Below are 11076 nucleotides of genomic sequence, written 5' to 3' on the forward strand. Positions count from 1 at the left end.
CAAGGTGTTGTAAAACGGGACTCTTCCTATTTTTCGTGCAATTAGCGTGACACACTACCTGGGTTACACTGTCACAGGTACTTATCATAGGTCAGTGTTCACACTGTTTAACATGGATCTTTTCGCGTACCTTAGAGTTTTTTCATTTATTCTCTCATATAGTATTCAACCCTACTGTTAGATGCGACTGATGATTACACTTGTTGTCCGTTGGTGCATATTCATTTCTACAGTACTCTAGGTATGTTCATATATTACTTACTAGTTACGGCATCTATCCATTATATTACATGTTCAATCAAACAAGTATAGTTTTTGTTTTATTTAAGTTGTGAAAAAAAAATTCTGAAATTTTGAAAAAAAAAATCTTGGACTGTGTGAGGGCTGACTCATGATTTTATTGATATTAAAATGTTTTGATCACCCATTACATTGTTTTCTTTTCTCGTTACGCTGTTTACTGGTCAGATTAATTTATTTTATATTTTGATAGATCGGACATTCCTGAACGCAGTGATATCAAATATGTGTATTTTTTTTAATTGTCTTATCTTCAATTGGCCAAAAGAAAGTGATTTAAACTTTTGTGTAATGTCATGGATAAAAAGAAAGACACTGGATTTAGTCCATCACTATGGTGAATGCTAATGTAGAGAGATTCTACATCGCATGTTACTAATAAGTATACATTGTCCCGCGATCTCCTCCTGGTTTCTTTGCCTGCATACACTTGTTTGCCATCTAGTTTTAAACCATTTTTTAAAAATTTCACAAAAAAGTTTTTCAGTTTCATTTAGGCGGCTTTGCACGTTGCGACATCGCAAGCCGATGCTGCGATGTCGCACGCGACAGTCCCCGCCCCCGTTGCAGGTACGATATCTTGTGATAGCTGGCGTAGCGAAAACTATCGCTACGCCAGCCTCACATGCACTCACCTGCCCTGCGACCGTCGCTCTGGCCGGCGACCCGCCTCCTTCCTAAGGGGGCAGGTCGTGCGGCATCATAGCGACGTCACACGGCAGGCGGCCAATGGCGGCGGAGGGGCGGAGATGAGCAGGTGTAAATATCCCACCTACCTCCTTCCTTCTGTATAGCCGCTGGCGGCAGGTAAAGAGATGTTCCTCGCTCCTGCGGCTTCACACACAGCGATGTGTGCTGCCGCAGGAACGAGGAACAACATCGTACCTGTCGCGGCACCGGCATTATGGAAATGTCGGAGCCTGCACCGATGATACGATAACGACGCTTTTGCGCTCGTTCATCGTATCATCTAGGATTTACACACTACGACATCGCAAGTGACGCCGGATGTGCGTCACTTTTGATTTGACCCCACCGACATCGCACCTGTGATGTCATAGTGTGCAAAGCCGCCCTTAGTCGTGGTTGCGCATTTTTTACATGATCATAGTGCATTATGCTGGCTTACTTGATTGCTGTAAGTGATGATTTTCTAATTTCATTTATACCATATTATTGCCTCTCGCTTAATAAAAGAATAATGAAAGAAAAAAGTATCAATAATACTGTAATAGAATATCCATAATACCAGTGCTTTTTTTGCGGTGGTACGCGCCGGTACGGCGTACCGGAAAATCTGAAGAGCGCTGAGGATAAGCACCTCTGCCTCTGTCCACATGGCTAATTTGTAAATTTGCTATATCATCAGCCATTGGCTGGAGCAGGGTGACCTCTGTGTCTCCCCCTCCCCTCCGATCTGATTGGAGCTAGCATCCATGTGACGCTATCCCTCCAATCAGATGTGGAGGGGCGGTGGATGCCCGCCCTCTTCAAGATGTTCGTGGACACTGAAGATCGAGGTCACGGCCGGTAACCCCGATCTTCTGCCATCCGGTAAGGTATTTGCTCCCCTCTGCTGTCTTCCACTCCTCCCTGACCTCCGTTGCCCCCCTGTCGTCCGATTCAACCCCCCCACCGACTTCCGGTCCCTCCCACCTGTCCTGTAATCACTGTGCTGCTCCTGCCGCCGGCGATTGGGTCCCCCAGTGCTCACCCCCCTCCCCGACCTCCGCTCCCTTCCACCTGCTCTGTAATCACTGTGCTGCTCCTGCCGCCGACGATCGGGTCCCGGAAGTGCTCACCTTCCACCGGCCCCCAGTGCTCGCCCCCCCCGTTCCCCAGTGCTCACCCCCCCTGCTTCCTCCTGCTACCACCGCCGCCATGTCCACTCCCAGCTGCTAAGCGGGAACACTAGAAAAAGAAATCTCACACTTACCGGTCTGCAGCCTCCCGGGACACGTCTGATCAGCTTCAGGACCTGCCGGTAATCAGCTGATGCAGTCACGCTACGGCATCAGCTGACAGTCTAAGTCCAGCGGTGGGGCTGGCATTTTAACAGCCCAGCTGATTTAAGCGATCAAGTGAGGCTCTGAGGTGACTGCACCAGCTGATTACCGGCGGCTCCTGGAGTGATCAGATGTGTCCCGGGATTTTGCAGACAGGTGAGTAGTTTTTTTTTTGCACTGATGCATCAGCTGATTGTATAACTGGCTTTTATACAATCAGCTGAAGTGTGATGTGATTCAGGCCCTTGAATCAGACACATCATCTGATTGCTTTGCCTTCCAGCAAACCGATCAGATGATATTGGATCCAGATTGGACGGCGCGGGAGCCTTGACCCAGGATTACTGCGGAGGGGGGTTCTTTATTTCAATAAAGATGGAGTCCCTAATTGTGTTGTGTTTTATTTCTAATAAAACTATTTTCTCTGTCTTGTGTTTTTTTTTTTTATCTTTACAAGAAATTCATGGTGGCCATGTCTAATATTGGCGTGACACCATGAATTTCGGGCTTAGGGCCAGTTGATAATATACAGCTGGCCCTAACCCCTTATTACCCTGCGAGCCACCCATCACCAGGGCTGCTGAAAGAGTTGGATACAGCACCAGAATATGGCGCTTCTATGAAAGCGCCATTTTCTGGGGAGGCTGTGGACTGCAATTTGCAGCAGGGGTGCCCAGAAAGCTTGGGCACTCTGCGCTGCGGATTCCAATCTCCAGCTGCCTAGTTGTACCTGGCTGGATACAAAATTTGTGCGAAGCCCACGTCATTTTTTTTTTCTTAAATTATTTCATGAAATTCATGAAATAATTAAAAAAAGGGCTTCCCTATATTTTTGCTTCTCAGCCGGGTACAAATAGGCAGCTGGGGGTTGGGGGAAGCCCGTACCTGCCTGCTGTAACTGGCTAGCATACAAAAATATGGCAAAGCCCACGTCTTTTTTTTACGTTTTTGGGCAAAAAAATCCTGCATACAGTCTTGGCTGAAGGATGCTGAGCCTTGTAGTTTGGCAGCTGCTGTCTGCTCTCCTGCATACACTAGTGGATGGAGTATGCTGAGCCTTGAGGTTCTGCTCCCCCTGCCTCTCTCTCCTGCATACACTAGTGGATGGAGTATGCTGAGCCTTCTAGTTCTGCTCCCCCTGCATACACTAGTGGATGGAGTATGCTGAGCCTTGTAGTTCTGCACCCCCTGCCTCTCTCTCCAGAATACAGTACTGTATGTAGTAAACCGTGTACAGGATCTCCCAGCAGCACGACAGCAACGACAGCACACCCTCCCATTCCTCAAACTCGGCCTCCGGCGCCTAACAGCACCCCCCCCACCCCGCTCCGTGTCTCAGAGATGCGTACCAGCAAATATTTTTTTACAAAAAAAGCACTGCATAATACTATACAGAATTACCTATACAGCTGTTCATTTCTTTCTTGGGAAACATTATATGAACCCAATCAAACACTAATGGGAAATTCTGAGGGTGCGGGTGGGTATCCCTCTACATCAAGCATGCAGGAACTAAAAGAGGTAAATCTTTAAGAATGCAAAATGATTCATGTTGTAATATCTCGCCAACTTGTTCATTCCATGCTAAAAGACTTGATGCTGTCCTTAAAAATCATGGAGGTCATACTTGATATAGTGGTTTTTGATGTGAGTGTATTCAGTTTTGCATCAACTAATTTGAGTAAGTGCTCGTGCACATGGCCGTATTTTCAATCTGAGTGTGATCTGGGAAACCATTCGATCAAACTCAGACCATTGTTCTACTAGGCCATGCACGTTGCATTTTTTTCCTCGGATCAAGCCTGTCTGAGGAACAAAATTGCAACATGACCCAGTAAGATCCAATATTCGGACTACACTTGGCTATGGAATTCAGTGAGTCCGTGGCAACAATTTTCAGAGTTTAATCAGAATGTACCCTCACCTACTGTATCCTCCATCCTTCGCAGACTGAGCCCTTGTGGGTAGGGTTCTGTCTCCTCCTGTATCTTTCTGTGCCCTGTATTGTTTATGATTATTGTACTTGTCCCTTGTCACACTGTGTGGGTGGCTGTAAGGTCATCATTTTTTTAATGGGAAACTGTTAATCAAGGTATAAGGGCTGAATAAGAAGAGTAGTATGATTCACTAATTTACAAACTTGAAAAAAAATTATTTTGTCAAATAAACACACATGTGACATGGGGTGTGCCTACAAGGGTTAATTTATCTCCACTCACTCAATCCAATAAGCTCTTTCATAACATGTATTAGCAGTAAATGCAAACATGCTTATGCCAGCAACCCTGGGCAAGGACTCAGTTTCTTCATCCCAGCATGCTGCAGACAAGGGTGGTTGAGTGTCTGTGGAAGCTTTACCTTGTTACACCGCTACCCTACTTATCAGCCGCAGGCTAGCTCCTTATCATCTGATGCACACTGTGCGGTACCGCATTCAAAGTCATTAAGGGAGAGTCTGCGATGGTTAACAACTTCATGCACTTTACTGATTACACGTTTCAAACTTAAATTCTTACAAAGCATTCACATTTTAGTATAGACCTCCTTTTCCATTACAGATACAGACATGGTCACACCAGCTACCAAGGAGGGAGGGGGAGTTCAGCTCATCTCTATCCCTTGAGTATCTAACCACATGGGTCATTGTGTACCACTGTGATTAGAGTATCCAGCATGACTCTGCTGCTTCTACAGTGTCATTCCTAGAGTCTATTCCCTGTACTAGTGGCTGTCAACCAGGCATCTTCTTTTCTGTCTCTAAATGGGCCCCCATAACAAATTGCTCTGCCACTGTCTGCACCTTTGCACACTGCTTGCGTAATGGGGAGTCCTCTTCTGTCGCTCAATACGCATCCAGGAAGCTTAGTCTGTCATCCAATTCCGTTCACTCCCGCTTCCTCCTGTACATGAATTCTATCTAAGCTTTCCCTACACAACACTACTAAAACAAGGAAATACCCTTCACTATATTCTCATCACTGTAGGTAGGCTCTTCAGTTAATAATTCTTAATAATAATTCTTTATTTTTATATAGCGCTAACATATTCTGCAGCACTTTACATGCATCAAGAATGCTGTCCCCATTGGGGCTCACAATCTAAATTCCCTATCTGCATGTCTTTGGAGTGTGGGAGGAAACCAGAGTACCCAGAGGAAACCCACAGAAACAAAGGGAGAACATACAAACTCCTTGCATATGTTGTCCTTGGTGGGATTCGAACCCAGGACCCCAGCGCTGCAAGACTGCAGTGCTAACCACTGAGCCACCATGACGCCAACACTGTCCGTGTTCCTAAAGCTAAATCTTTCCCATACAACCGATGAACTCGGAACTGATAACATCTAGTGGTGTCTGGTAACACTGTAACCATGCATGGGGAATTAACCAAGTTACCACAACTACACATGTAAATACACATTACACATAAAAGCAATAACATCTTCAGGGGAGTGTGGGGATCAAAGACCACCCTCCTACATAGCAGCAGTCAACATACTTAATTCTGCTCAGTATTAAGTGACAAAAATTAATATAACATTTAAAAAAAAAATAACAAAAATAAACAGATATATGTTTGGCCTATTGATTCAACCCTCCACAACAGGGACAATTTCTCATGTGGCTCTTAGGAAAATTAATTGTCCACCCCTGCCATAGAGACTGCTGAAACCCTAATTGGGGTTGTGGTCTCCTACTTAAACACAAGACATCACAGATCTTCATAGAAAGAGATTAACTGGCATCTAGGATCCATAAAGAGTAGAAATGTATTGTTATCAAATTAAAAACTTCCAATCCATATAGTGAAGATAAAAATACAGTGGCCAAGAATATTAAGAATCATACAAACGAATTTCGGAGTAACTGTCCTTAGTCATTGTATATCCGAACCATGTGTCTTGGCCGTTTTACCTCACATCCCATCCATCACATGTCAAAAAGCAGCTAATCGTAGAAATTTAGACAGGTCCTTAAAAGTTATTGCAGTATCAACATGTATTGTAATATAAAGAAATAACAAAAATATTAATATTCTATAAATAGGATAAATAATATAAACATCAATTATAATGATATAATATCATCGCTCTTATTTAATCCATGTTGGACTCTGGTCTGCAAACAAAAAAATCCACCAGGATTCCCAATTCAGCAAGATCCTCCTGTGATCTCCCCCACTAGTAGGCTAATTAATTCTTTCTATCCCTTAAATTTTACACATGGAAGTATCCCCATTGTGTTTTTCAGTAAAATGTCTCATGGCTGTTAAACATTTAATAGTAATTTTTTTAGAAGCATCTGATAAATGTCAACGGGTACGAATCTTCAATGGGTCTGCTGTGCAACCCACATATTGTAGCTTGCACATCTCCCAAGAGCAGCGAAGCCTATTAGACCCAATTGACACGTAGGTGAGTATAATAAAGGTCTACTTTACGTTATGATATACAATGCAGCATGGGCACTTACACTTGAAACCAGAAGTTTACATACACTATCTAAAAATACATATATTCATGTTTTTCACAACTATTTGACATGAAATCAGAATAAACCATTCCCATTTTAGGTCATTTAGGAACCAAAATTATTTATATTTGCCCAATCCCAGAATAATAAGAGAGAGAGAGAGAGAGAGAGAGAGAGAGAGAATGTTTTAAGGCATTTTTATTACTTTCTGCAAACTCAAAAGTTTACATACACTAAGAATACTATGCCTTTAAACAATATGGGACAGCCAATATGATGAGGTCATGTCTTTGGAAGCTTTTGGTTTATTGGCAACATCGAGTTAATTAAAGACACACCTGTGGATGTATTTTAATGCACACCTGAAACACACTGCTTCTTTGTGTAGTATCATGGGAAAGGCAAAAGAGATCAGCTAAGATCCCAGGAAGAGAATTGTGACCTTGCACAAGTCTGATTCATCCTTGGGTGCAATTTTTGGATACCTGGAAGTGCCTTGTTCATCTGTTCAAACAATTATACCCAAGTACAAACAAGATGGGAATGTCCAGCCATCATACCACTCAGGAAGAAGATGGGTTCTGTGCACCAGAGATAAACGTCCTTTTGTCAGACATGTGCATATCAACCCAAGTTCAAAAGCAAAAGACCTTGTGAAGATGCTGGCGGAAGCTGGTAAGATTGTGTCATTATCCATAGTGAAACAAGTATTGAATCAACATGGGCTGAAAGGGCACTCTGCCAGGAAGGCGCCATTACGCCAAAAGAAACATAAAAATGCTAGATTAATGTTTGCAAATGCACAAAGGAACAAGGGCCTTAATTTTTGGAGACATGCTATGGTCTGACGAAACTTGACTTAAAATTAAACTTAAAACTTAAAATTGAACTGTTTGGCTATAATGACCATTGTTACGTTTAGAAGAAAAAGAGAGAAGCTTTGAAGCCTAAGAACATCATCCCAGCTGTGAAACAAGGGGGTGGCAGCAACATGTTGTGGGGTTGCTTTGCTGCAGTAGGGACTGGTGTACTTCACAAAATAGATGTCTTTATGTAGACAAAAGATTATGTAGCAATACTGAAGCAACATCTCAAGACATCAGCCAGGAACTTAAATCTTAGGTGAAAATGGGTCTTCCAAATGGACAATGATCTGAAGCATACTGTCAAACTGGTTGCAAAGTTGCTTAAGGATAACAAAGTCAATGTTTTGGAGTGGCCATCAAAAAACCTTGCTCTCAATACTATTGAAAATTTATGGGCAAAGCTGAAAAGGCAGGTGTGAGCAAGGTGACCTAGAAAAATGGCTCAGTTATACCAGTTCTGTGAAGAGGAATGGGCCCAAATTCCTGCCAACTATTGTGAGACGTTTGTGGAAGGAGATCCAAATTGTTTGACCCAAGTCATATAGTTTAAGGGCAATGGTACCAAATACTAATGAAATGTATGTACACTTTTGACTTTGCAGAAAGTAATACAAATGCCTTGAAATATTCTCTTTCCTCCCTCCCCACCCTAAAGCTGGGGTCACACATAACGACAACGACGTCGCTGCAACGTCACCATATTCTGTGACGTAGCAGCGACCATAGATGATTGTTAGTAAGCTGTCAAACATGTTATAAAAAGCAGCAATGGAGCAGCGATCATAGCGACGTCGACGGTCGTTGTGTGGTTTCAGACGTAGCGTAGCGTCCCTGCTGCGGTGTCAAACACAAGGATTATCAGCTTATCAGCATGGCGCAGTGGGATAGCAGCGATCAAAAAATGACCTGGAGCATTCAGGAGCGAGCAACGATTTCGCAGCAGGGGTCTGATCGTTGTTATGTGTCACACACAGCGACGTCGCTGTTGAGGTCGCTGCAACGTCACAGAATATGGTGACGTTGCAGCGACGTCGTTGTCGTTATGTGTGACACCAGCTTAAGCCTCTATCCCTATAGATAGGAATGTTTACTCCTTTGCCACATAAATTACACTATATATTGCTACTTACTGTGTATTGATTTTAGTGTTATTGTTTGTTTTGTGATCCTTTGTTATGAAAAATTGTTCAATAAAAATTATTTACAATAAAAAATTCTCTCTCTCATTATTCTGGCATTTGGCAAATATAAATAAATTTAGGTAATCCTAACTGACCTATAACGGGAAAAGTTTATTCTGATTTCATGTCAGATAGTGAGAAAAATATGCATATGTGTCTTTTTAGATAGTGTACAGTCAGGGCCAGAAATATTTGGACAGTGACACAAGTTTTGTTATTTTAGCTGTTTACAAAAACATGTTCAGAAATACAATTATATATAATATGGGCTGAAAGTGCACACTCCCAGCTGCAATATGAGAGTTTTCACATCCAAATCGGAGAAAGGGTTTAGGAATCATAGCTCTGTAATGCATAGCCTCCTCTTTTTCAAGGGACCAAAAGTAATTGGACAAGGGACTCTAAGAGCTGCAATTAACTCTGAAGGTGTCTCCCTCGTTAACCTGTAATCAATGAAGTAGTTAACAGGTCTGGGGTTGATTACAGGTGTGTGGTTTTGCATTTGGAAGCTGTTGCTGTGACCAGACAACATGCGGTCTAAGGAACTCTCAATTGAGGTGAAGCAGAACATCCTGAGGCTGAAAAAAAAGGAAAAATCCACCAGAGAGATAGCAGACATGCTTGGAGTAGCAAAATCAACAGTTGGGTACATTCTGAGAAAAAAGGAATTGACTGGTGAGCTTGGGAACTCAAAAAGGCCTGGGCGTCCACGGATGACAACAGTGGTGGATGATCGCCGCATACTTTCTTTGGTGAAGAAGAACCCGTTCACAACATCAACTGAAGTCCAGAACACTCTCAGTGAAGTAGGTGTATCTGTCTCTAAGTCAACAGTAAAGAGAAGACTCCATGAAAGTAAATACAAAGGGTTCACATCTAGATGCAAACCATTCATCAATTCCAAAAATAGACAGGCCAGAGTTAAATTTGCTGAAAAACACCTCATGAAGCCAGCTCAGTTCTGGAAAAGTATTCTATGGACAGATGAGACAAAGATCAACCTGTACCAGAATAATGGGAAGAAAAAAGTTTGGAGAAGAAAGGGAACGGCACATGATCCAAGGCACACCACATCCTCTGTAAAACATGGTGGAGGCAACGTGATGGCATGGGCATGCATGGCTTTCAATGGCACTGGGTTACTTGTGTTTATTGATGACATAACAGCAGACAAGAGTAGCCGGATGAATTCTGAAGTGTACCGGGATATACTTTCAGCCCAGATTCAGCGAAATGCCGCAAAGTTGATCGGACGGCGCTTCATAGTACAGATGGACAATGACCCCAAGCATACAGCCAAAGCTACCCAGGAGTTTGAGTGCAAAAAAGTGGAACATTCTGCAATGGCCAAGTCAATCACCAGATCTTAACCCAATTGAGCATGCATTTCACGTGCTCAAATCCAGACTTAAAGGGGTGGTTCACCCATTTTTTTTTATTTTCTGTATGAGTTCTACTTACCTTTCTAGGTGTTTTCTCCTTTGGCTTCTGTTTCCAGTTCTGGCACTGAGCGGCGCTATCCTGCACGCTCAGTGCCGGTCACATGACCCCCTGGAGCTGTGGCCGCCAGCATCCTCTGATGTCCCGGCATTTCCGGGCTCTCAAACTGGACGGGTACGTCAGAGGAGGCTGGCACCACTCAGATTGAGTGACAGGGCTGTGGGCGGTAACTACCGCACATCACAGCCCAGCATCGAGGGGAGGATCCGGAGGACGTCACTGTGGAGCCGGCGTCCTGCAGATGGTGAGGCACGGGGCGCCAGTGTGCAGTACAGGGGGGGGGGTTCTTCAGCTGAATCCCCCCCTGCACGTAAGTATGTGATCACAATGTCCACCCGCCCGCTCTGCTGCGATGTCAGGAGAGCGGCCGGTGTCGGGCAGTGTGATCATCTGCTCCTCCCAGCAGCAAGACACTGACAGGCATGTCACCGCTGTGCTCTGCCATCTGTCCTGCTGCATGGGACCAACTGTCTGCACTCTGTCACCTGCACCACAAGTCACAGAGTGGAGACAGTTGGTGACAGACACCTCTGCCCCCCCCGTTCTTTCCCCACTCTCTTCTCTCCCCCCCTCTTCTCCCCCTCCCCTCTTCCCCCTCTTCTCTGCCCCCCTCTTATCCCTCTCTCTTCTCCCCTCTCTTTTCTCTCGCTCTCTTCCCCCCCTCGCTCTCTTTTCCTCCCCCCCGCGCTCTCTTTTCCTCCCCCCCGCGCTCTCTTTCCCTCCCCCCCGCGCTCTCTTTTCCTCCCCTCGC

This window comes from Anomaloglossus baeobatrachus, chromosome 1 (assembly GCF_048569485.1).
Source record: "Anomaloglossus baeobatrachus isolate aAnoBae1 chromosome 1, aAnoBae1.hap1, whole genome shotgun sequence".
Taxonomy (NCBI): domain Eukaryota; kingdom Metazoa; phylum Chordata; class Amphibia; order Anura; family Aromobatidae; genus Anomaloglossus; species Anomaloglossus baeobatrachus.